The sequence below is a fragment of the Pristiophorus japonicus genome, chromosome 15 (genome assembly GCF_044704955.1).
Source record: "Pristiophorus japonicus isolate sPriJap1 chromosome 15, sPriJap1.hap1, whole genome shotgun sequence".
In the NCBI taxonomy this organism is placed as follows: Eukaryota; Metazoa; Chordata; class Chondrichthyes; family Pristiophoridae; genus Pristiophorus; species Pristiophorus japonicus.
In genome coordinates this window covers 172,468,273-172,495,643 of record NC_091991.1, presented here as the reverse complement: position 1 = coordinate 172,495,643, position 27,371 = coordinate 172,468,273, and the positions used below count along the sequence as shown (strand labels likewise).

Below are 27,371 nucleotides of genomic sequence, written 5' to 3'. Positions count from 1 at the left end.
CACCATGGTGTGTGGCGGAGGCTTGATGGACCTGCTTGTCTTTTTCTGCCCATCAATTGTGTATGTTCGTATTAGCAGAGGACTGGTAAACATTGAATTTAGAGTTATAATTGGCCAGGAAGGTGGGAGACAAAGAAACATGAAAGTGGGGAGAAAATGTATTATTCCACTTAGACTGCTGGTCTTTAGTTTGATTAGGATACTTTTGATTTTTGTTTACCCAGCAAAATTAATGCATCAGCGCACAGTAGAACACCCATTTGAGAAAAAGTTCAGCAATTGCAGAAGATGGAATTCCATTACCTGCAACACATTTGAGGAAGTTTTATAAATAAAGTGACCTTGCAGACTTTGTACATTCTGCAAACTTTCCTGAAAATATTTTTTGCTCACAATTCTGATACCAACGTGAAAACTCAATGTTCTTGCCCTCTGCTGAACACAGACAAGACCATAAACGCTACGCGAGACCACAGCCTTGTTTGACAGCTGTGTTTTTCCCACTTTCCCCCCCCCCCCCACCTCTTCACACCAGTTCATCGCGATCTGTCGCATTTCTTCAATCTTGCAGCAAACAGTTAAACTCTCAGAGTACGCTCAACCAATTCAAAATACCAGTTCTCTGAGTGAAATATCCGGAGAGTTCTTCAGGGTCAGCAGCCCAGTTAATAAAACGTTTACAGGTACCCAAGAAATGGGCCACTGTAGGACACAAGCTTCTATAATCCTTCACACAGCAAATGATTTCTGTGACCTTTCACTCTGATTTGTTACAAGGAGGGAAATGAGATGCCAAAATATATTAGCAATTAGCATTAGACTGCATCGGATAAATGAACTGCAACTGTATACAGTATTTACTTGTGATTTAGTTTACCTTCTGGCACAATGCTGATAGAAATATCTAAAAGTGCACAAGTAGGGGAGCTCTCACTGGGGATGGAATCGGGTAAAGAAAATTGATTAATTCAATACACATGTAGTGCATTTAAAGAATTGCTTCAGTTTAGTACTAAGCCAGTTGTACGGTACTTGAATAGTAGCAGTAGAAATATAGGACCCAACATTTATGGGGCTGCGTGTTCGGAGCTGGGGGGGGGGGGCGGGGGGGGGGGGCGGGGGGACGTTGCGGATGGGAAATCTGGAAGTACGGGTTTCACTGATGTCCCGCAGATAGTTACCGCAAGACGTCTTTGAAATTGTTTCTGCGGGTTTCTCACGTGACAGCCAGCGCGATAGACAGGCTGACTGCCTACAGAGCAAAAAAGCCAGCAGCAGAAGGATGCTGCCAAGGAGCAGGTAGGGAGGCAGAGAGAGATTGTGGTCGGGAGGTGGGGGGGCCGGGGGGGGGGGGTGGTGGAGTATAATTGGGGAAGGGCGGGGGCAGATGGTGGCTGGGGGACTCAGCGATCGTGGCGCTGGAAGCAGGTAAGCTTGTTGGGCTGCAGGGTGGGGGCACACTCCTGTTCCTCTTGGCCCACAAGCAGTGCTGTAAAGGGTAAAGAGACTTAACCTTATGGATCCAGCCCTTCTCGCCTCCTCTAGCCTGCCGAGTTTCCCGAGGGCCGGCCAAAATGGGTTGATAATAAAAAAGCTTGTTAAAACGCAGCTTCCTTAAAAATTAATGACTGACTCGCCTCCTGAGAGCGGATTGGTCGTCACCCCCCCCCGACCCGCCTCTGTTAAAACTGGAAATGGGTGGGTTCGAAAAAACATTACATTTTGATTTTCCACCTAACCCAAACCCATCCGTCTTGGGGTTTGAAATTGCCCCCATAGGCTCCCAGTATAAAATAGTTCTAATATGCAATAACCCACAGACAATGCAGAAACAATACATAACGCACCATCTACTTCATTCCATTAGTTTTACTGCAAGCATTCCTTCAATATTATGATGCAAAATTTGCCCAAGGAAATTATATAAATATGGATTATGGGGTCAAAATTCAGTTTCTACCGCCACCCGTAACCACGCACGAGGGGCGGCAAAGGCCGACCTTCGAGGGTAAGCAGCGTCCACGCCTGCGCAGAAATTCAGTCGGCTCCTTGGCAGAGGCGCCAAGAGCTAACGCCACCCGCGTGGTGACATCATCCAGCGTGCAACGCCTCCTTGGCGCCTCTATCGCGATACTTAGTTTGAACGTCGGCCTCCCCGGCAGGCGTTCTTACAGACTGGAAAATGTGGTGAATAAACAGCGGAACTCGGCCGGAATCAATCGCCCAGAGAGCAAGGCAAGTGTTTTTCTCTCTTTATTTCTTTATTTTTTTCATTGGTTCTAACAGTGGGGAAGTTTGTGTGTGTTTGGGTCGGAGAAGTTTGAGGATTTTATTCTAACTTCCCTCTTCTTCCCGTTTCCCAGCTCGCATGGCGGCAACCTCCCGATGTGAAATTCAGTCGGCCCCCTGAGCTCCCCCCGAGGGGGAGTGTGCAACGCCACCTATTAGCGCTGCTCTCTCATCTCTGGCCGTAAAAACTGGATTTGGCAGTTGGAGCCTGCACCCAACGCCTGGCGGTAAAATCAGCACTCGGGCGGTAACACCCCCTCAAAAACGGCGGGACCCAATTTCCACCTCTATGTACTTAAAACAAAATCCTGGAAATACACAGCAGATTCATCGGCAACTGAAAGAAAAAAGACAGCAATAGGTTTTAGGTGAAGACACTATCAGAACTTGAGTTTTGGAAAAGGGATGCTCTCAAAGCATTCACCTGTCTTAATTTCAGACATTGACTGTGCATTTCCAGCATTTTCAGTTTACGTTTTGCATCTAAAAATATTGGACAACAAAATATACCTCAGAACGTGTTTCAGGAAAGACAAAACCTAGTTAGAAGAGTGTTACAATTAAAATAAGATGTGCTACAAGACAATGACACATTCAGCGCTTCAGTTTGACATCAATATACTTACTTGGGTTTCGTTCTTGCAATTTGTGATGTCATCTGAACCCTTGATCTTTTTATGCTTGGAAACACATTCCTTTATGGGGCCAATTTTCCAAGTTGTCGGCAGGGTGTCTCAACCCGCTGTCAACACATATTGGGAAATCACAGGCAGGCTGCCCAACAATTCTCTGTCCGTGGACAGAAAATCATCCACAAGGATGCCTGCGACTTCCCCATATGTACAACCAGCGGGAAAATCATCCTATACACAGGTCTGTACAGCTTGATCTAAATCAATGGCTCAGTGAAGGAGGGGCAGTCAGCAACATCGAAACCAAGGGAATAAGATTATAGCTTGTCTACACAGTAACAAAATAATCCAGTGGCTGTGAACATAAGAAATAGGAACAGGAATCGGCCATTTGGCCCATCGAGTCTGCTCTGCCATTCAATAAGATCATGGCTGATCACTTTGGGATATCCTAAGGATGCGATAAGGCATTATATAAATTGCAAGTGGTCTCTTTCTTTTGTGATGGTGTATCTCAGAACCAAGTTCTGTTGTTTTCTGTTTTTTTAACTATTTGTCAGATTTTGAAGTCATTTCAAATTGTTTCTTTTGTGGATTTTTCACTCAAAGCTAACAAATTTGGCCACTCGCCCAAACTCACATGGTCTCCTGATTTTTTTTTCCTTGAGTCTCGTGAGATTTGGTGCTGTCTGCCTCTTTCAGCCAACATCTGGCATGGTCTGTGATGTTTTGTTCCATTTCTTCTCAAGTACATTATCCAAAAGATAAGTCACACAATTGTGAATCCTATATTGACGTTTCTGTTGCCTGTGGGATGTCCAATTGCCAGGTTCCCCATTTTCCTGCTCGGAACTTTGATCGTTACATCTCCCCCAACCTCTTTGGGTTTTAGTAGCACCTCCCCTCTCCTTGTGGCTATGGAGCCTTTGGCACAAGATTAATCTACTTCAAATGTGTCAGCTATGGCTCAGTTGATAGCACCCTCGCCTCAGAGTCAGAAGGTTGTGGGTTCAAGTCCCACTCCAGAGACTTGAGCTCAAAAGTCTAGGACAACATTCCAGTGCAATGCTGAGGGAGCGCTGCACTGTCGGAGGGGCCGTCTTTTGGATGAACCGAGACACCGTCTGGTCAGGTGGACATAAAAGATCCCATGGCACTATTTCAAAGAACTGCAGGGGAGTTATTCCCTGGGCAATATTCATCCCTCAATCAACATCACTATTACACTTGCCATCGCACCGACTGGTAAAGGTCCGGTTTGGTTTATATATTTATGTTAAAGTACTTCATCTCCCCATCAAACATTGCTGTAGTAATCTGACGGGATGATGTCGGACAGGAGACGGTCGATTGTCGGCGCAGGGCGGGAATTGGACCCGCGAGTGGACTGGTGAGCTTCATATATCATGGGCCACCCCGACCCGTGTGAGAAGACCACCGCAGGTCGGGGCTATAAATAGAACTGGAGCGCCGGGCCCTGGAACATCGGAGGTGCAGCGAATGAGGTTACGGGGCCCAGAAGAGCTGAGGGCCCAGAGGGCCATGGACCAGCCCACACTGTGCGATATGTGCGTGCACTAGGTCCGTGCAGCACAGCAGGCCTCCAGTCGTCCTGGTTAATCCTTGCCACTGGACTAAGACCTAGCTCTGTCGCGCCCATGTGGTGGCTGGTGTGCAACGGTCACCACACGTTAAAAAAATTCACGCACAGGCATCTTCCACCCCCTCAACTGGAATTCAGGACTGGAACATCGGGTCCTTCACTGAAACATTTGTGAACTCTCGTGGAAGCAAGTCATCCTCGTTCGAGGGAACGTCGATGATGATGATGATGATATCCCCAGTGTCCTGGCCAATATTTATTCCTCAATCACCATCACTAAAATACATTATTTGGTCATTAACACATTTCTGTTTGCAAGGGCTTTTCTGCACCTAGATCCAATTCCCCTCCATCTGCCATTAGGAGAATTCCTGTGAAAACATGCAACATAAAATATTCAAAGCATACTGTTCACCACGATGAACAGTATTGCTATCTTATTATTCAGCTTGTGTGTTCTTTCATGCAGTTTTCTAATTTGTTATTTTAAATAAAACAAGCAAAATCAGAAAAAGTATTTAAAACTTACATAAAATAGACCAATGGATCAAAATTCATTTGTGCACCATTTTAGTGCACTTGGTGTTAAAAAATTGTGCGCGCAATTTTAATGAAATCAGATGAATTTCGACTCAGAAATGAATATGTACGGAAAATGATTTTCTGATGTTTTCTTGCAACACTGAATTCCCCCTCTGATATCTTCACACACTTGATCAGTTGCAGGATTTTATCTACCTGCTCGGGCTAGTGTAAAAGATCCTGTGATACTATTCAAAGAAGAGAAGGGAACTCTCCCCCAATGTCTTGCCCCAAAACTCCTCTTTCACAAAGACAGATTAAGCAGTCATTCATTGATTTGGTCTTTGCGGGACTTTGCTGTCTGCTTGCCTACATAATAATCTACACTTCAAATGCAATTAATTAGTTGTAAAGCGTTTTGAGATGTCCAGGAGACTATAATAAAGTGCTTATATTAAAGATAAGATATTAATTTTAACTGAATTCTGCAAGTAAACGCATGTCAAAAGGCAGTATCGCACAGTTGACTAAAATAATATTTTGCTTTTAAGCACATAGTTACACTGAAGTGAAGAAGATTTTGTTCGTCCTTTGAAACAGGGAATACATCCCCAGTCCACATCATAAGAACATAAGAAATAGGAACAGGAGTAGGCCATACGGCCTCTCGAGCCTGCTCCGCCATTCAATAAGATCATGGCTCCTCATCTCAGTTTTAAATGGGCGGCCCCTTATTCTAAAATCATGCCCTCTAGTTCTAGTCTTCCCCATCAGTAGAAACATCCTCTCTGCATCCACCTTGTCAAGCTCCCTCATAATCTTATACTTTCAATAAGATCACCTCTCATCCTTCTGAATTCCAATGAGTAGAGGCTCAACCTACTCAACCTTTCCTCATAAGTCAACCCCCTCATCCCTGGAATCAACCAAGTGAACCTTCTCTGAACTGCTTCCAAAGCAAGTATTATCCTTTTGTAAATATGGAAACCAAAATGCATGCAGTATTCCAGGTGTGGCCTCACCAATACCCTGTATAGCTGTGGCAAGACTTCCCCTGCTTTTATACTCCACCCCCTTTGCAATAAAGGCCAAGATACCATTGGCCTTCCTGATCACTTGCTGTACCTGCATACTATCCTTTTGTGTTTCATGCACAAGTACCCCCAGGTCCCGCTGTACTGCGGCACTTTGCAATCTTTCTCCATTTAAAGAATAACTTGCTCTTTGATTTTTTTCTGCCAAAGTGCATGACCTCACACTTTCCAACGTTATACTCCATCTGCCAAATTTTTGCCTACTCACTTAGCCTATCTATGTCCTTTTGCAGATTTTTTGTGTCCTCCTCACACATTGCTTTTCCTCCCATCTTTGTATTGTCAGCAAACTTGACTACGTTACACTCAGTCCTTTCTTCCAAGTTGTTAATATAGATTGTAAATAGTTGAGGTCCCAGCACTGATCCCTGTGGCACCCCACTGGTTACTGGTTGCCAACCAGAGAATGAACCATTTATCCCAACTCTTTGTTCTCTGTTAGTTAGTCAATCCTCTATCCATGCTAATATATTACCCCCAATCCCGTGAACTTTTATCTTGTGCAATAACCTTTTATGTGGCACCTTGTCAAATGCCTTCTGAAAGTCCAAATACACCACATCCACTGGTTCCCCTTTATCCACCCTGTTCATTACATCCTCAAATTTGTCAAACATGACTTCCCCTTCATAAATCCATGCTGACTCTGCCTGACCAAATTTTGCTTATCCAAATGTCCTGCTACTGCTTTTTTTAATTATGGACTCTAACATTTTCCCAACCACAGATGTTAGGCTAACTGGTCTATAGTTTCCTGCTTTTTGTCTGCCTCCTTTTCTAAACAGGGGCATTACATTTGCAGTTTTCCAACCTGCTGGGACCTCCCCAGAATCCAGGGAATTTTGGTAAATTACAACCAATGCATCCACAATCCCTGCCACTACTTCTCTTAAGACCCTAGGATGCAAGCCATCAGGTCCAGGGAGTGTATCTGCCTTTAGTCCTTAAGTTAATCATAGGTTAAATCCAAGGTGTACATTAATGTAGTTTAATCATCATTAGACAATTACACTTGAAGCTTAATAGCTGTATATTAAAGTTGCTTAACTGGCATTATAAATTACCGTTCATCAAACTATTATACCTATATTGACTCTTTTGTCTGTGTACGAAGTCTGGCAGAACATACCAGATTAATTCTAGTTTTTTTTTGCCAAGACCTTATGCTGGAAGAACATCAAGTAGCGGAAACATGGAATAAAATAAGAACAATATGTCCCCCTCACTATACAATTAGGAAATTAAAATCACAAAAATCAGCCACCAAGGGAAAAGACCGGCACATTAATCATTTTTACTCTTAAAACATTTTGCATAGTCTTAAAATCACTTCAGTTCTCTATGATAACTAAAGATTTCATTAATAATCCATTCATTATTCAACTTCACTGTAGTCATTAAAATATTAGCAAATGTTTTGGCATTTTGCAAGTATTCTCTTATACATGTTTATTTTAGTAAACAAAAGTTGCAAATTCCATTTAATGGTTACGTCAGTGAGATAAAAGGGGCGCCCATGACTTCATTACCAACTTTTAGCTCGCTCAGTTGGTAATGCTCTCAACCCTGGGTCGGAAGGTTGGCAGTTCACCCACCAGGGCTCGAGTTCATAATCTAGACTGGCACATCAGTACAGTACTGAGTGAAGACTATTCGAACAGTCACCCTTCAGACCAGACACTAAACCAAATTGTCATCTGCCTGTTCTGGTGGTTCAGCTGGATGCTAAAGACCCCATGAAAATATGTGAAGAAGAGCAGGTTTTCTCTGGTGACTCCTTCCCCAACCACCATCACTGAAAATAAATCAGCTGGTCACTAATCCCAATCCTGCTTGTGGGATTCTGCTGACAATAACGTGGCTGCCATATTTGCCAACATAATAGTCACTGTCATTTCATGTGATGTTGAGTGACCTTATAAGGCGCTATCTAAATCCCAAGTCTTTCTTTTCTCCACACTAGAGGAAAAATAGTCATTGCACTGTGTCATAAATTCCACCCTCTTGTTCACAGATGAGTTGGTCCGACGACTGAAGGTGCAAGTTATGCACCGTACTTGCAGTTTTAGAGTTATCTCAATTCTTCGAATATATTACAGCTCCAGTGTGATTGGACTCATAATTTTACATCAATAGTAAGCAACAGAGAGAGTTGGTTAATTGGAAAGATTGGAAGTTGGAGTGTATTTGCTTCATGGGTTCTTTGCTTGAGAATTCACAGCTACACATTTGCTGTAAAGAACTAGCTTGTTTATTAACAAAGGTGTAACAATCAAACTGAACCCTACCAGTTCATCCACCAGGCTCACAACTGCACGCCTCATCGTGGAGAACCTGTTCTTAACTAACCAGGGTTTTATTGAGCCTTGTGAACATCACGTGACTGGCTAAGCCACTCAGTGCAACAGCTCCAGAGCCATTGAGCATGCTCACAGGGGCATACATTACACACTGGTGACCTGTAAAAGTTCACCAATCGATAAAATGATCCAGTGTCCATAATTTAGGATCAAAATTCATAAAACTGAGGGTGGCATTTGTTCCAAAATATCTTTAGAAAAATTGAGATGTCACCTGAGCATAGGCGCAAAAAAAAGTGCTGTTCACTAAATCACTAAATTGTCAAAAGGAAACATTTCTTTTTGTCACTGAACCCATTGTGATAAAACTCTTAAAATGAGTCAGTCTGCTGAAGCAGATTTGAGAAGGCCAAGTAATTCCAACTCTTAAATTTGACGACTGCACTTTTAAGATACAGCTTGGTTAAGGGCAACTTGTCTGCTTTTGTTGATAAGAGGCTTTCAAGGTATGGGAAATAGTCCACGTCATCGTCGCCGTGGATCTTGATGGCTGGGGGCGTCAATGCTGAGCAGCGAGGACAGGCTGGTGGGGGACCTTCAGTGCAACACCGCCTCCAGTGTGCCAGAGCAGCCTTTGGCTGCGTGAGGAAGACTCGGCCTTCAAATCTACCACCGAGCTCATGGTATACAGGGCTGTAGTAATACCCGTCTCCTGTATGGCTCAGAGGCATGGACCATGTACAGTAGACACCTCAAGTCGCTGGAGATGTATCACCAATGATGTCTCCGCAAGATCCTATAAATCCCCTGGGAGGACAGGCGCACCAACATCAGCGTCCTCATCCAGGCTAACATCCCCAGCATTGAAGCACTGACCACCCTCGATCAGCTCCGCTGGGCAGGCCACATTGTTCGCATGCCAGACACGAGACTCCCAAAACAAGTGCTCTATGCAGAGCTCCTTCCCGGCAATTGAGCCAAAGGTGGGCAGCGGAAACGTTACAAGGACACTCTCAAAGCCTCCCTGATTAAGTGTGACATCCCCACTGACACCTGGGAGTCCCTGGCCAAAGACCGACCCAAGTGGAGAAAGTGCATCCGGGAGGCCGCTGAGCACCTCGAGTCTCAACGCCGAGCGTGTGCAGAAATCAAGCGCAGGCAGCGGAAAGAACGTGCGGCAAACCAATCCCACCCACCCTTTCCCTCAACGACTATCTGTCCCACCTGTGACAGAGTCTGTGGCTCTCGTATTGGACTGTTCAGCCACCAAAGAACTCACTTCAGGAGTAGAAGCAAGTCTTCCTCGATACCGAGGGACTGCCTATGATGATGATGATTAATTGCAGTAAATTATAGCTGTTTTGTTTTCTTTTGTGCCGTTGTTCAGCTTTGGGCGTCAACAGGAATGAGACCCATTAAACATCATCACCTCATTCGGGCCGGTTGGCTTGCATTGCCTCTTGCGTTTCACTGGACCTCCTGGTCACTTCTGAAACTTTCTTAAATCTTTTTAATGAGGTGAAAGAAGGGATGCTTCTGCTCACTGGCTTACAGGATTAAAAGTCAGCCACCCTGGAGAGTCCGTGTAGAATGCTCTTTTGTCACTGAGCTCAGTGTGAATGACAGCAAGGTGCAGCCAGCAGTGTGCTTAGGCTGCCAGTTACTGAGTTCAACACTACAGAAGCCAGTTTCAGACCAGTAGCTGCAATAATAGATTAAGCCTAAATACACTTGATCTTATTGCTTTCTGAACTTGAAATCATTAAAAAAAATGATTTCTTTCAGGTATTTTTCTGCATAGAGAGGAATGAACTCATGACCTGTCTTAAAATTAGTAACTTGAATTTCCTATTTACAGCTTCAAAAACAAAGTACTTTGAAAACTACCAAATCACAGCACCACAAACAGATCAACCTTTTACATTAATTGCTGTTATCTATTAGCAAAAACAACTTGTATTTATATAGCGTCTTTAATGTAGTGAAACATCCCAAGGTGTTTCACAGGAATATTGGGACCAAAAAATTTGACCTGAGATGATTACAGTGCCACATGTTATGATATTGTACTAAAATACTGCACCAAACATTCTGGAGACAGAGACTGATTTGAGTTCTTCCTACTTAAGGTTATCATAGGTCATAGAGAAAGATATGCTCTGGTGCGTCGAATGGAACTCTACACTGTTCAGCTGAAGCGTTCAATCACCGACATTTATATAGTTTACAAAAAGTGTGCATGCTGGAAAATAGCTACCAAAAAAGAGCTACAGACAATTGCTTAATAGTTAACTAAATAATCATGCTCTACAGTTAGCAAACACGGTTTTACTATTAAATATTTCTCACCCTCCCTCCCCCATTTTAATCAATATTTTCCCTTCCTGTTCGATTCGCTCACATCACAAATCATCGACCAGCCAGGAGAAGCAGCAGACATTTTGTTGGGTCTCTGGCAATGAAATTCTGAAATGAGAATCTGAGAGTTATGATACTACATTATTCTTATAAAAATAATAATTCAGAGAAGACAGCACACAATAGTGTAAAAATGGTCAATTCACTCATATATCTTTCTATACATTTCAGTTGTCTTTGTTGTGCCGAGATAAAAATGGTGAATCGGAGCTTAGCTTTGAAATGCACAAGCGAAATTTAGCGAAACAGCCTTGATTAGCCATGAAGCAACACCACTAAAACAGATTAGCCAGTCATTATCACATTGCTGTTTGTGGGAGCTTGCTGTGCACAACTTAGCTGTCATGTTTCCTACATTACAACAGTGACTACACTTCAAAAGTACTTCATTGGCTGTAAGGCGCCTTTGGGACATCTGAGGTTTTGAAAGGCGCTGTGTAACTTGAACAACAATGAAAATCAACTCTTTGTGCGCACACTTGGTGAGCATGTTGGGCAGCATATTAGGAGAAATGTACTGAGGAACTGTCTTTTTCCCCCCCAAGTGAGCTGGAACTAGCACAAGACCTACCCTGTATTTGTGTCTGCTTGACACTGGTGTACATTCAGAACTAGCAATTTGGGTCGTTTGTAACAGCAAACATAGGTCAGATTTGAGGGCAAATCTTACCTCCTTCTGCCATTATAACATGGAGTATAAGCCAACTTTGAAAGCCCACAAAAGACGAAATGCTGAGGATATACTTAAGACTGCCCTTTTGGCTGTTTATTGATCCTATGCCTGCTTTAATTAAAAACATTTCTCATTAGGTAAATCAAATGATTTATTACATGAATAATCGCTTGGCAAAGGTATGAAAAGAAATTGTGCGTGTGCGTGTTACATGAGTCAGGTTACATTTTTTCAATATTCATTGTAATCAAAAACTTGTTATCTATTCAACAAACATTTCCTGTGTTCAATTTTTATATTAATCTTGCCTGCAGCTAGCACAAGCCATTTGCAATTTTTTTGTAAAATCATGGGGTGGACTAAACATCTGCATTGTCAATGCCAGTAACGTATTGCTTAATTTGCTTATTAAAACAATGTGCTGTTTTTCAATGAACCTGTAAAAAGCCATCAATTCATAACTCGGCAAGCTATAGCAGATAAGACTTCATCTGCTTATGAAATGGAGCAGTTTAATGTATTTATGTTTCTTTGTCAAAGTATTACCTTTTGTTAACATAGTGGTTATGTTACTGGACTACAAATCCAGAAGCCAGTACTAATAATCCAGAGACGGGCGTTCAAATCCCACCATGGCAGCCGGGGGAATTTAAATTCAATTAAATTAATTTGGCATTAATAAGCTAGTATCAGTGACCATGGGCCCAACTTTCCCCAGGAGTTGCTCCTTTTTTTTTTGGAGCAATTTGATTTTTCTGGACTATCTTTAAGTTGCAATTCTGGTCATTTAATTTGAAAGTGAGTTAGTTAGTTTTTTTTTTAGTTCAGTTTTTTTTTCCCCAAAAGGGGGCGTTCCAAGCCAATTACCCCTGTTTTAGGTGTTTGGCCAGCAAATAGTTGCTCCTAACTAACTTAGGCCAGCGGATATTGCCACTTCTGTCCACACAGAAAAACCTTACCTAGAGTTAAGAAATCGACGCAAATAACTACATTTAAAGCACCATCAAGCACAAAAAGTAATAAGCAATTAATTAACAAATAAAATAGAAGGAACCCTGCACCTGAAGCACCAAAATCAATCAGTAAATAAAAAATAGGGAACCTTAGGGAACGCAGTGGGCCGCCGATGAGGGAGCCCATTCGGCCAGGGCTAGGGTCGGCATGCTTCGGGCCCCTCCCACACAGCCTGCAGCGCGCACTCACAGATTCAGCCTGCCAGGAGCTACTGCACATGCGCACAGACTCTCGCGCGCATGTGCAGAGCTCCCGGCACTGTTTTCAGCGCCGGGACCTGGCTCCGCCCGCAATCCATTGGGCCACGCTGCGCCACGACCGAAGAGAGGCTGGGGAGCGGCCAGAATACCGACGTCTATTTTTAAGCGCGCTTGGAGACGGACAAAAACGGCGCACCTCAGGTGAGAGCACCAGAAAAACAGGTCAGGGAAACTCTAGCCCCATGAAAATACCGGATTGTCGTTAAAAACCCACCTGGTTCACTAATGTCTTTTTGGGATGAAAATCTGCCATCCTTGCCCGGTCTGGCCCATATGTGACTCCAGGCCCACAGCAATGTGGTCAACTCTTAACTGCCCTCTGAAATGGCCAAGCAAGCCATTCCGTTGTACCAAACCGCTATGACAAAGTCAGCATCGTGGGGAGTATCTTAACCACAAAGTCTGCAGCGGTTCAAGAAGGTGGCTCACCAACCACCACCTTCTCAAGGGCAATTAGGGATGGGCAATAAACGATGGCCTTGCCAGCGACGCCCACATTCCAGGAATGAATTTAAAAAAATGAAAAAACAGGATTCAATGATCCAAAGGTATCACTGTACCATTAGTCTGATCATAGTGTTACTTTCAGCAACAGTAATTATAGGAATATATTAATCTACAATTTTTATATCTAGGATGTGACGACCAATTTGACCGAACCTATTGATTCCCCTTCAGCAGACAATCTAACCTTTGAATCCTTGCGCAGTTAGCTTTTCACTTCTCACTTCTCATCACAAACGGGCTTTCCTAGTTTTTGGAAAGACTGCCTTCAGAAATAGTGCAATAAATAATTGGTACAATACTTTAACAATTTACTATTTTTTCTTTAAATAAATTAAGCCAGTAAAAACAACAGCCGACAGACAGTTAAATGATCTCCTTGTTCAATGCTGGAGGATGTAGTTGGAAATGTTGATCGGAACGTCGCTCATCAATTCCGTGTCGCTGCTTTAACTTTTGGAAAGATTGAAACATTTCTGCTATAAACAGGTGACAGAATCTTCTAATCCAAACATCCTGCCCGTTTTAAGAGAAAAGAAAAGGGACAAACCGCAAAATGTGTACGTTTATTAGAAAATGTGAAGCTGTACAAGTATCTGTGAAATGGAGTCAAAGTTTGCTGCCTGTAACTTACTGGGATGCATGATATGCATGGCTCGCTAAGCTCAGTTGCTTGCTTAAAACCAGCCCTGGGAAACCTCTCGTGAAGTGCACGTGTTACATCTCCTGCTAGGCTTAGCGTGGTACTCAGAGCTGCGTCCTAACAGGTGCATTCCCTTTTCCAAGGGAAACGGGAGTTTCATGCATTAAACTAACTTTATCATGCCTGTCAAGCACATTATCCTTGCACAGAAGGAATCTTACAAGTGTCTGTGTGTCATGTTCATGACCAGTGACATTAACACCCCCATCAATCACAGCTCTTTCTCCTTTCACAGATTAACCGTTTAACTGTTCTCCAAGGACCTTTCCTTCCTCAAACAGCTTATAGTTCTGTGAAATACATCCTAAGCAGTCCATTTTCTGAAAGAAGATGCTATGTGCCCGACCTTTCAAAACAATCGTAAATCAAATGCAAGTTACTTACTTTACAGTGTCATGGTCAAAGACTGAAGTCCTGACAATACCCGTCAGACCATCAAAAATATCAAGTATATTCAATGCACAAACACTTTATTCCACAACTGAGTAAAGGCCTCAAAGGCATGCCTCATATGGCTAATATTCCAATTGGACAACACAAACAGGATTTGCGGTGTCAAAACTAGACAATATGCTAATAAAAAGTAATATAAATATTGATGCTGAGCCACTAGATGTCACTAGCATTCTTTCCAAATACTATAAGTTATGCGGTGTCAAATCTAGTATAACATTACACACATGACCATCATCCAAGACAAACACATAATGGCTTGACAGGGTAGATGCTGCGAGACTGTTTCCCCTGGTCGGAGAGTCTAGAACTAGGGATATAGGCCCCAAGTTTCCACATGCGGCGGAAAAGGCGCACCTCAGAGCTGGGTGCCTGTTTTTCGCGCCGAAAACGGCGCCGGAAAAAAAGTGTGGTATTCTCGAGCTCCTTGGAGCTCGATGTCTGCTTGTCGCGGCGCACAGGGGGCGGAGCCTATCACTCACGCCGAATTTGTAAGTTGGAGGGGGCGGGTACAATTGAAATGAGGCTTCTTGGTGCCGGCAACTCTGCGCGTGCGCGTTGGAGCGTTCGCGCACGTGCAGTCTGAAGTAAACATTGGCACTCGGCCATTTTTAAAAGTGCTGCAGAAAAAGTGAAGATTTGTTTCTTGAACCCCTGCAAAGGCTTGTATTTTAATTTTCTTGATATTTCTGTGTGTGAGGGAGTGCTTTTAGCAGCACTGCTGAATAAATCACCTGCTGAAATCAGTGAGTTCAGCTTTTCACTGCTAAACTTGCAGAACCGGTGCCTGCAAATTAAGGACTGTGTGTTTGGAGAAATAAGAGTGCCAATTCAACTTTGCAATGGATCAACGTCCACCAAGAACAAAGAATTTCCTGCATGAGGAATTGGAGATATTAGTCAACGTAATTGAGCAGAGATGGCATGAGCTAGATACCAGCAACAGAGATCGCATAAAAGTGCCACCAAAAGAAATGAAGAAACGCTGGAACCAAGTTGCAGAAGATTACTGCGCAGTGGTGCATACCAGGAGATCTGGAAGCCAGTGTAAAAAGAAATGGCACGACCTTGGTCAAGTAGTTAGTGTAAGTAATATTTCCCATTTTTAATTTAATCGTAATTGTAACCTGGCTATCTGTATGTCCCACCTTGCAGACTGACACACTCTGTAAAAAGTTATATTTTACTCTTTGCAGAAGAAATTGGCCCACAACAAAAGGGAGGCAACTCGGACAGAAGGAGGCGTGCCCAATCTGCATCCACTGACACCCTTGGAACAGAGGGTAGCTGCTATGATGAGTCGGACATGGAGAAAAGCAATCAGTACAGCACAAGCTAGGCTCGCACGCGAGGAAGAGGGTAAGTCCTGAAAATGCATCGTGGCCCTTTAAATCAACCTGCTGCCTGGCCTGCTATGTGTGAGAGTACTCATGCCACCCATCCTGCCCCCTCCCTTGCTGTTAAGCATTTGACTGTTCGGATGTATTTTGCAGAACATGATGATGATGATGATGATGATGACGATGCTGCTGCTGCCAACCCTGAGGATCCTGAGGGTACAGAACAAGAACCAGTACAACCAGCTGCGGATGATCCAGACTGGATGATGGCAGCGATGACTGAAATGTCTGCAGGGGAGATCTTCCAATTTAATGTTTATGAGCCCCCATCAAGGGGCATCAGAGTTTCAACCCCTAGCATAGGTCTTGGTTCCACCTTCCATGGTTTCGCTTCCGATTTTGCGGGTCCCAGTGGTGCTGCTGGTACAATGCAGCATTCTACAGTCAGTGCACTACCGTCCGAGCCTGAGCCTCCCTCTCGCATAGGTTCTGGTTCCACCTACTATGGTTTTGATTCCGACGCTTCGGGTCCCAGTGTTGCTGCTGATATTATGGAGCAGTTTACACCTATTCGTCCAACATCCCAGCCCATGGCTCGCACTCGAGTGCTGTCGTCTGGAACACCGAGTGCCCCACCATCCCAGCCCGAGCCTCTCTCTCTAGTACTGTCGTCTGGAACACCGAGCGTCCTACCGTTCCCAGCCCGAGCCTCTCCCTCTAGTTCTGCCGTCTGCAACACAGAGCATCCCACCATTCCAGCCCTAGTCTCTCCCTCCAGTTCAGCCGTCTGGAACACAGAGCGTCCCACAGTCCCACAGCCTGCGCCTCCCTGTGTAGTGGTGCCGCTTGCAACACCGAGCGTCCCACCGTCCCTGCCCGCGCCTCCCAGTGTAGTGGTGCCACAAGGCAGACCCAGGCAGAGGAGAAGGAGATTGGAGACACGCTCTCCTGAGATGCAGCGTGCAACAGATGTGGCTCAGGTTGTGGCATTGGGTATGGAGACCAATGAGCTTACCCGATCACTCATCGGTAGCGTCAGTGCAGTGGGTGAAGAGGTGACAGTCCTGACGGGAGAAATAGCAGTAATGACACGGGAACTTAGGGAGGGAATGTCCGAGGCAGTGCAATCGACGGCTCAGGCCGTCAGGAAGGGCATGCAAATTACGGCACAGGCCGTCAGGGAGGGCCTGGTTGAGGTAGCTGCTGCAATAAGGGCACACAGCCCCGCCAATCAAATGACACCCCCATGAGGAAGTGAACATTCACTGAGATGTGGATGAGACATGGTTGCAGCCTTTCTTTGCTGCTTTTGTTCTTGTTCTTGATGTAGCTGTAGTAGCATTTTTCAAATTGAAATTGTTTTGTAAGTTTCGTAACTTTACAACTTATAAGGGATCTTATGGTTTTTAAATGATCTTATAGTGTAAATGCCCTCACATTTTTTTGTATCTTATTTAATTCTGCACCTAAAAAGTGATCCTGAAGTTTAAGTGTTCTTCAGAGTGTAAGATTTTTCACAATGAAACTGTTTTGTAAGTTTTGTAACTTTACAACATATAAGTGATCTCAGGGTTTGCAAGTGATCTTATCGTGTAAATGCTCTCACATTCTGTAAATTATTTAATTTTGCATCTAAAAAGTGATCTTGAAGTGTAAGTGATCTTAGAATGTAAACTTTTTCACGTGAAAGTGTTTTGTAACTTTACAAGTTGAAAAGTGATCTTAAAGTTTTTAAGTGATCTTCAAGAGTCATATTAAAAAGTATAGTTTGATACAACAAATATTTTATTGGAGTGACGTTAACTTTTCAATAAAATATTTTTTCATTAAAACTGTTTCATGTTCCATTAACACAACACAACGTAGGAACATTTGCAAAGAATAAATATGTCCATATGCAAAAGTGGTCGCAGAGCCCACAGGCATCAGTAATTGAAGCGTTCATGGATGAGCTGCTGGCGCAAGTCTCGAGCAATCGGGGCACGATGGACGGCCCTCCTCCGACCTCGTGCTCCGGCATCAGGCACTTGCATGCTTTCCTGATTGTCGTTATCATCCACATCCTGCTCTTCCGTAATACTATCATCAGGCACTGGACCCTCACGTCGGTCTTCGGGTTCCACTACCAGCTCCTGCTGCCTCATGATGGCTAAGTTATGAAGCATGCAGCACACAACAGTGAAGTGACCGACAATCTGAGGAGAGTATTGCAACTGTCCTCCGGAATGGTCCAGGCATCGGAATCGCTGTTTCAATATGCCAATGGTCATCGCAATGATGCTGCGCGTCGCAATGTGCGCCATGTTGTATTGACGGTCAGCTTCTGTCCGTGTCACGCGTAGGGGCGTCATGAGCCAGGTGGTCAGGCCGTACCCTTTGTCTCCCAGTAGCCAGCTCTGCCCTTCTGGCTGCTGCTCAAACATGTCAGATATAACGCTGTCACGTAGGATGAACGCATCGTGGGTGCTGTCAGGGTATCTCGCATCGACTGACATGATGCGCTGCTTGTCGTCACACACGAGCTGCACATTGATAGAGTGGAAACCTTTCCTATTTCAGTACTGCTCAGAATCCTCCACAGGTGCTCGCAAGGCTATGTGGGTACAATCAATGCAGCCCTGTACCTTTGGGAAGCCGGCAATCCTGAAGAAGCCCACAGCCCTCTCATGGATCGCTAGTGCGGTCATTGGGAAATTGATGAAGTCATTCCTTCGCGCATAAAGTGCAGCCGTGACCTGGTAAATGCAGGCATGTATTGCACGTTGAGAGATGGCACACACATCTCCAGTTGTAGCCTGAAACGATCCCGAGGCATAGAAAGAAAGTGCAGCTGTTACCTTCACTTCAACAGACAAGGCAGTTATCCTTCTGCTTCTGGGCTGCAAATCTGCTCTCACCATATCACAGATCTCAGTGACAACTTCTCTGCGAAAACGCAGCCTTTTCACACAATCAGCCTCGCTCATGTCCAGGTACGAGCGCCTGGTTCGATATTGTCGACGTGGGTAAGGTCTCCTGCCCATCAACCTACGGGTTACGACGTTCCTGGTGCGGTGAGCTCTAATCAATTCTCTCCTATGCAGTGCAAATTTAAATATAAAACTGTCTATGTGGCTGCTTCTCCCTGTGCAAATGGCCTCAGTCCCCCTCACAGCTCGAAGGCTGCTGCTGTATCTTTGGCTGACGGCCAGCCACTGACGCCGCCCCTAAAGCGTGGCCGAATGGCCTCAAGAACCTTAATGAGCTGCGTGTGTCCTGCGTTGATTCTTCGGCTGTCGGCCAGCCACTGACGCCGCTGCAATCCCATGGCCGAATGGCCTCAAGTCCGTCCGGGTGCTGCATCTGCGTGGGGAATGAAGGCCTGCCTCAAGCACCGCAGCTCAGCTTGAAGGCTGCTGGCTGCCTGCCGTCGAGACACTGACGCCACACCGCTGCCTGAAAGGCCTGCCTGAAGCACTTTCACACAGGTAGGAACATGGTTTATTTAATCTTTTCTTTGCTTATAAATTTTTATTCAGGTTGGATTTATTTGTATAATATTTGTATAAGTATAACTAAGGATTGATTGTAGAATTTAATGACTTCCCTTCCCCACCCCCCCACCTCGTTCCCGACGCCTAATTAGTAACCTGCGCCTGATTTTTTAAAGTGTAGACAAGGTTTTTTCAAGCGTACAAAAATATTCACTTACTCCATTCTAAGTTAGTTTGGAGTACGTTTTCACTGTGGAAACTTTCAAATCAGGCGTCAGTGGCCGGACACGCCCCCTTTTGAAAAAAAAATTCTGTTCCAAAGTGAAACTGTTCTACCTGACTAGAACTGCAGAAAACTAAATGTGGAGAATTCTGATTTCTAAGATACTCCGTTCTACACCAGTTGCTCCTAAAAATCAGGAGCAAATCATGTGGAAACTTGGGGCCATAGTCTTAGGATAATGGGTTCGCCATTTAGGACTGAGAGGAGGGGAAACTTCTTTACTTAGAGGGATGTGAATCATTGGAATTCTCTACCAAAGGACAAAGGCAGCAGGCACATCGGAACACCACCACCTCCAAATACCCCTTCAAGTCTCATCCTGACTTGGAAATATATCACTGTTCCTTAATCATCACCGAGTGAAAATCCTGGAACTCCCTCCCTAACAGCACTGTGGAAGTATCTTCACCACACGGAATGGAGTGGTTCAAGGCAGCAGTTCACCACCACATTCTCAACGGCAATTAAAGATGGGCAATAAAGCTGGCTTTGCCAGCGACGCCCACATCCCGCGAATTAATTTTTAAAAACCCAGAGGGCTAAGGGAATCAGGAATATGGAGATCAGGCGGGAAAGTAGAGTTGATGCAGAAGATTAGCCATCATTTTATTGAATGGCAAAGCATGTTCAAGGGGCCATATGACCTATCGCTGCCTCTATTTCTTATGTTGTGAGAGTAGAACTTAGACTTGCACACTGTACACATCCATCTGACAAAGAACTTCAACACACTTAGCTGTCCTAGTCCAGGAACTGTTTTGATGACCAGACATGTACATTAACATCTTTTGACAGCTACGCAATGTGAAGAGTGGCATCCTGTCCAAATCACTTGAAATCTCAAACAATGCAAAGGAGGGGTGTGCACTCTCTCTATTTTGCTGTCATACTTGATGGCAGGAGATATTTTACAACAGGAATGCCCATCACATCTGGCAAGCTGTACAAGCTGATGGATATTGGGCTTTTCGGCCAAGATAACAAAAACACTCATCTGCAAACGGTGTTATGTAGATTATGGTACAGAAGAGGCGTACAGCTAGACAGGCAAGAAGCCAATTACTGGCGTAGTCAGCACTACCAAAAAGTGATGGTCTTTGCATCAATTCAGAAACAACTGGCTCGGAAAAATCCCCACACTCCACTCATAGACGTCATCCACAGCAAGGAAGTGATCCATGTGACACAACTTCACCGATCGAGGGAGGGGTCCCTCTAATGAAACACTAGAAAAGAAAGAAAAAGGAAGGAAAAACAACAACTTGAATTTATATCGCGCCTTTAACGTAGTGAAACATTCCAAGGCGCTTCACAGAAGTATTATGAGATTTTTAACAAATTGACACCGAGCCGCACAAGTAGAAATTAGCGCAGGTGACCAAAAGCTTAGTCAAAGAGGTATGGTTCAAAGAGCGTCTTGAAGGAGGAAAGAGAGGTAGCGAGGCGGTGAGGTTTAGGGAGGGAGTTCCAGAGCTTGGGGCCAAGGCAACAGAAGGCACGGCCACCGATGGTTGAGTCATTATAATCAGCGATGCTCGAGAGGGCAGAATTAGAGGAGCGCAGATATCTCTCGCATAGAGAGAGAAAGAAGGAAAGAGAGTAAGGCATGTTTGGCCTTCATAGTGAGGGGATTTGAGTACAGGGGCAGGGAGGTGTTGCTACAGTTGTACAGGGCCTTGGTGAGGCCACACCTGGAGTATTGTGTACAGTTTTGGTCTCCTAACTTGAGGAAGGACATTCTTGCTATTGAGGGAGTGCAGCGAAGGTTCACCAGACTGATTCCCGGGATGGCGGGACTGACATATCAAGAAAGACTGGATCAACTGAGCTTGTATTCACTGGAGTCCAGAAGAATGAGAGGGGATCTCATAGAAACGTTTAAAATTATGACGGGTTTAGACAGGTTAGATGCAGGAAGAATGTTCCCAATGTTGGGGAAGTCCAGAACCAGGGGGTCACAGTCTAAGGATAAGGGGTAAGCCATTTAGGACCGAGATGAGGAGAAACTTCTTCACCCAGAGAGTGGTGAACTTGTGGAATTCTCTGCCACAGAAAGTTGTTGAGGCCAATTCACTAAATATATTCAAAAAGGAGTTAGATATAGTCCTTACTACTCAGGGGATCAAGGGATATGGTGAGAAAGCAGGAATGGGGTACTGAAGTTGCATGTTCAGCCATGAACTCATTGAATGGCGGTGCAGGCTCGAAGGGCCGAATGGCCTATTTTCTATGTTTCTATGTCAAGAATGTGGTATTAGTCGTTGCAATTTTTGTTCAAGCAATTTTAAAATCTCTGAATGCATAGTATCATAAATCACTTAAAAGCTCTAAATATTTGTCATTTGGAGTGAGTGATGCTAATTTTCGCCCAGTTTTAATTGGAAAAATTTTAAGTGTCAAATTTTCTTCTGACTTGCAAAATCTGCTATCCAAGACAGCCAGTACTGGCTGTGAAATGATTAGACCCAAAACATGTCACAAAGATCACGTTGAACTTTTCCACTAGTATAAGCAATATTTAGCAGGGGAATTCAGATAAATTGGCTAGCATTTACTGACTCTCAGAGCTGCCAAGTTTGAACGGTGAAAGGCCACTTTTAATATGTAAAATGATGCAAACATCCCGGTTAAAACAACCAAATAACGCAATGGATAACAGGCACCATAAGATATATAAGAACATAAGAATTAGGAACAGGAGTAGGCCATCTAGCCCCTCGAGCCTGCTCCGCCATTCAACAAGATCATGGCTGATCTGGCCGTGGACTCAGCTCCACTTACCCGCCCGCTCCCCGTAACCCTTAATTCCCTTATTGGTGAAAAATCTATCTGTGATTTCAATACATTCAATGAGCTAGCCTCAACTGCTTCCTTGGGCAGAGAATTCCAGATTCACAACCCTAATGTTTCAATAAGATCACCCCTCATCCTTCTGAACTCCAACGAGTAAAGACCCAGTCTACTCAATCTATCATCATAAGGTAACCCCCTCATCTCCGGAATCAGCCGAGTGAATCGTCTCTGTACCCCCTCCAAAGCTAGTATATCCTTCCTTAAGAATGGTGACCAAGACTGCACGCAGTACTCCAGGTGCGGCCTCACCAATACCCTATAAAGTTGCAGCAGGACCTCCCTGCTTTTGTACTCCATCCCTCTCGCAATGAAGGCCAACATTCCATTTGCCTTCCTGATTACCTGCTGCACCTGCAAACTAACTTTTTGGGATTCATGCACAAGGACCCCCAGGTCCCTCTGCACCGCAGCATGTTGTAAAATTTCTCCCCATTCAAATAATAGTCCCGTTTACTGTTTTTTTTCCCCAAGGTGGCTGACCTCACATTTTCCGACATTGTATTCCATCTGTCAAACCTTAGCCCATTCGCTTAACCTATCTAAATCTCTTTGCAGCCTCTCTGTGTCCTCTACACAACCCGCTTTCCCACTAATCTTTGTGTCATCTGCAAATTGTGTTACACTACACTCTGTCCCTTCTTCCAGGTCATCTATGTATATTGTAAACAGTTGTGGTCCCAGCACCGATCCCTATGGCACACCACTAACCACCGATTTCCAACCCGAAAAGGACCCATTTATCCTGACTCTCTGCTTTCTGTTAGCTAGCCAATTCTCTATCCATGCTAATACATTTCCTCTGACTCCATGTACCTTTATCTTCTGCAGTAACCTTTTGTGTGGCACCTTATCGAATGCCTTTTGGAAATCTAAATACACCACATCCATCGGTACACCTCTTTCCACCATGCTCGTTATATCCTCAAAGAATTCCAGTAAATTAGTAAAACATGATTTCCCCTTCATGAATCCATGTTGCGTCTGCTTGATTGCACTATTCCTATCTAGATGTCCCGCTATTTCTTCCTTAATGATAGCTTCAAGCATTTTCCCCACTACACATGTTAAACTAACCAGCCTATAGTTACCTGCCTTTTGTCTGCCCCCTTTTTTAAACAGAGGCGTTACATTAGCTGCTTTCCAATCCGCTGGTACCTCCCCAGAGTCCAGAGAATTTTGGTAGATCAGATATACTTCTATTTTTGTTTTTGGGCTACTTTGGATATTTTCACGACCTGTGCTTCATTATTTTGAACATCATCATCATAGGCAGTCCCGCGGAATCGAGGAGGACTTGCTAACATGCTAAAAATGAGTCCTTAGGTGGCTGAACAGTCCAATGTGAGACCCACTGTCCCTGTCACAGGTGGGACAGATAGTCGTTGAGGGAAGGGGTGGGTGGGACTGGTTTTCTGCACGCTCTTTCCGCTGCCTGCGCTTGATTTCTGCATGCTCTCGACGATTCCATCAGTACTACAAAAAAGTGTGTAACAGTCAAACAATGCACAAAGAAAAAAAATTTAAATTGAAGAACTTGTGGAAATTGTGGGAAAATAAATTTATAGTATTTTGGACTCTTTGGAATTCAAGGGCACAAAATGGTTGAATGGGAATGTTCAATCCAGATACATCTGTCAAGATTATCGTTCTACATGCTGGGAATCTACTGACATGTGTACTGATGCTCAGCTCAGGTCAGATTCAAGAACAAACTCATCATCATCATCATCAAAGGCAGGCCCTCGAAATCGAGGAAGACTTGCTTCCACTCCTAAAGTGAGTTCTTTGGTGGCTGAACAGTCCAACACGAGAACCACAGTCTCTGTCACAGGTGGGACAGATATTCATCGGGGGGGGGGGGGGGGGGGCGAGGTGGCACTGATTTACCACACGCTCCTTCCGCTGCCTGCGCCTGACCTCTTCACGCTCGCAGCGTTGAGATTCGAAGAGCTCAACGCCCTCCCGGATGCACTTTCTCCACCTAGGGCGGTCTTCAGCCAGGGTCTCCCAGGCGTCAGTCGTGATGTCGCACTTCACCAGGGCTTTGAAGGAGTCCTTGTAACGTTTCCGCTGCCCACCTTTGGCTCATTTGCCACGAAGGAACTCCGCAAAGAGCAGTTCTTTAGGGAGTCTCGTGTCTGGCATGCGAACTAAGTAGCCTGCCCAACGAAGCTGATCGAGTGTGGTTAGTGCTTCAATGCTGGGGATGTTGGTCTGGGCGAGGACCCTGATGTCTGTCCTCCCAGGGGATTTGCAGAATCTTGCAGAGACACCGTTGGTGATATGTCCCCAGCGACTTGATGTGTCTTCTGTAAGTCATCCATGTCTCTGATCCATATAGGAGGGCGGGAATTACTACAGCCCTGTAGACCATGAGCTTGGTGGTAGGTTTGAGGGCTTGGCCTTCGAACACTCTTTTCCTCAGGCGGCCGAAGGCTGCACTGGCGCATAGGTGGCGATGTTGAATCTCCACATCAATGTTTGCCTTTGTTGACAAGAGGTTCCTGAGGTTTGGGAAGTGGTCCACTATGTCAAGAGCCGTGCCGTGAATCTTGATGACTGGGGGGCAGTGCTGTGCGGCGACAGGTTGGTGTAGGACCTCTGTCTTACGGATTTAAACGTATGGCCCATGCTTTCATATGCCTCGGTGAATACACTGACTGGTGGTGCAGGCTACTGCACCGAATGGCCTACTGCTGCACCTATTTTCTATGTTTCTATATCCTGGAGTTCAGTCTCCGAATGTGCGCAGACGCAGGCGTCGTCCGCGTACTGCAGTTCAACGACAGAGGTTTGGGTGGTCTTGGACCTGGCCTGGAGGCGGCGTAGATTAAACAGCTTCCCACTGGTTCTGTAAACATAGAAACATAGAAAATAGGTGCAGCAGTCGGTCATTCGGCCCTTCGAGCTTGCACCGCCATTCAATAAGATCATGGCTGATCATTCCCTCAGTACCCCTTTCCTGCTTTCTCTCCATACCCCTTGACCTCTTTAGCCATAAGGGCCATACCTAACTCCCTCTTGAATATATCTAATGAACTGGCATCAACAACTCTCTGCGGAAGGGAATTCCACAGGTGACCTTGTCAAAAGCCTTTTGAAAGTCCAAATACACCACATCCACTGGTTCTCCCTTGTCCACTCTGCTAGTTACATCCTCAAAAAATTCCAGAAGATTCGCCAAACATGATTTCCCTTTCATAAATCCATGCTGACTTGGACCGATCCTGTCACTGCTTTCCAAATGCGCTGCTATTTCATTCTTAATGATTGATTCCAACATTTTCCCCACTACTGATGTCAGGCTAACCGGTCTGTAATTATCCGTTTTCTCTCCCTCCTTTTTTAAAAAGTGGTGTTACATTAGCTACCCTCCAGTCCATAGGAACTGATCCAGAGTCGATAGACTATTGGAAAATGATCACCAATGCATCCTCTGTTTCTAGGGCCACTTCCTTAAGTACTCTGGGATACAGACTATCAGGCCCCGGGGATTTATCGGCCTTCAATCCCATCAATTTCCCGAACACAATTTTCAGCTTAATAAGGATATCCTTCAGTTCCTCCTTCTCACTAGACTCACTGACCCCTCGTACATTCTGAAGGTTATTTGTGTCTGCCTTCGTGAAGACAGAACTGAAGATCTACCATTTCTTTGTTCCCCATTATAAATTCACCTGAATCCGACTGCAAGGGACCTACATTTGTCTTCACTAATCTTTTTCTTGTCACATATTTATCGAAGCTTTTGCAGTCAGTTTTTACGTTCCCTGCAAGCTTCCTCTCGTACTCTATTTTCCCCCTCTTACTTAAACCCTTAGTCCTCTTCTGTTGAATTCTAAATTTCTCCCAGTCCTCAGGTTTGTTGCTTTTTCTAGCCAATTTATATGCCTCTTCCTTGGTTTTAACACTATCCTTAATTTTCCTTGTTAACCACGGTTGAGCCACCTTCCCCGTTTTAATTTTACTCCAGACAGGGATGTACAATTGCTTAAGTTCATCCATGTGATCTTTAAATGTTTGCCATTGCTTATCCACCGTCAACCCTTTAAGTATCACTCGCTAATCTATTCTAGCCAATTCATGCCTCATACCGTCGAAGTTACCTTTCCTTAAGTTCAGGACCCTAGGTTCCGAATTAACTGTGTCACTCTCCACCTTAATAAAGAATTCTACCATATTATGGTCATTCTTCCCCAAGGGACCTCGCACAACAAGATTGCTAATTAGTCCCTTCTCATTACACATCACCCAGTCTAGGATAGTCAGCTCTCTAGTTGGTTCCTCGATATAGTGGTGTAGAAAACCATCCCTAATACACTCCAGGAAATCCTCCTCCACCGCATTGCTACCAGTTTCGTTAGCCCAATCAATATGCAGATTAAAGTCGACATGATAACTGCTGTACCTTTATTGCACACATCCCTTATTTCTTGTTTTATGCTGTCCCCAACCTCACTACTACTGTTTGGTGGTCTGTACACAACTCCCACTAGCATTTTCTGCCCTTTGGTATTCCGCAGCTCCACCCATACCGATTCCACATCATCCAGGCTAATGTCCCTCCTTACTATTGCATTAATTTCCTCTTTAACCAGCAACGCCACCCCACCTCCTTTTCCTTTCTGTCTATCCTTCTTAAATGTTGAATACCCCTGGATGTTGAGTTCCCAGCCTTGGTCACCCTGGAGCCATGTCTCCATGATGCCAATTACATCATACCCGTTAACTGCTATCTGCGCAGTTAATTCGTCCACCTTATTCCAAATACTCCTCGCATTGAGGCACAGAGCCTTCAGGCTTGTCTTTCGAACACACTTTGCCCCTTTAGAATTTTGCTGTAATGTGGCCCTTCTTGTTTTTTGCCTTAGGTTTCTCTGCCCTCCACTTTTACTATTCTCCTTTCTATCTTTTGCTTCTGACTCCATTTTATTTCCCTCTGTCTTCCTGCATAGGT

General features: G+C 44.6%; 1 protein-coding gene across 1 annotated transcript in view; it reads right to left on the bottom strand.

Moving 5' to 3' along the window:
* Window positions 1–27,371, bottom strand: part of LOC139281249 (lipase maturation factor 1-like) — a 470,429-nt gene that overhangs the window by 423,919 nt on the left and 19,139 nt on the right. The window lies entirely within an intron of this gene.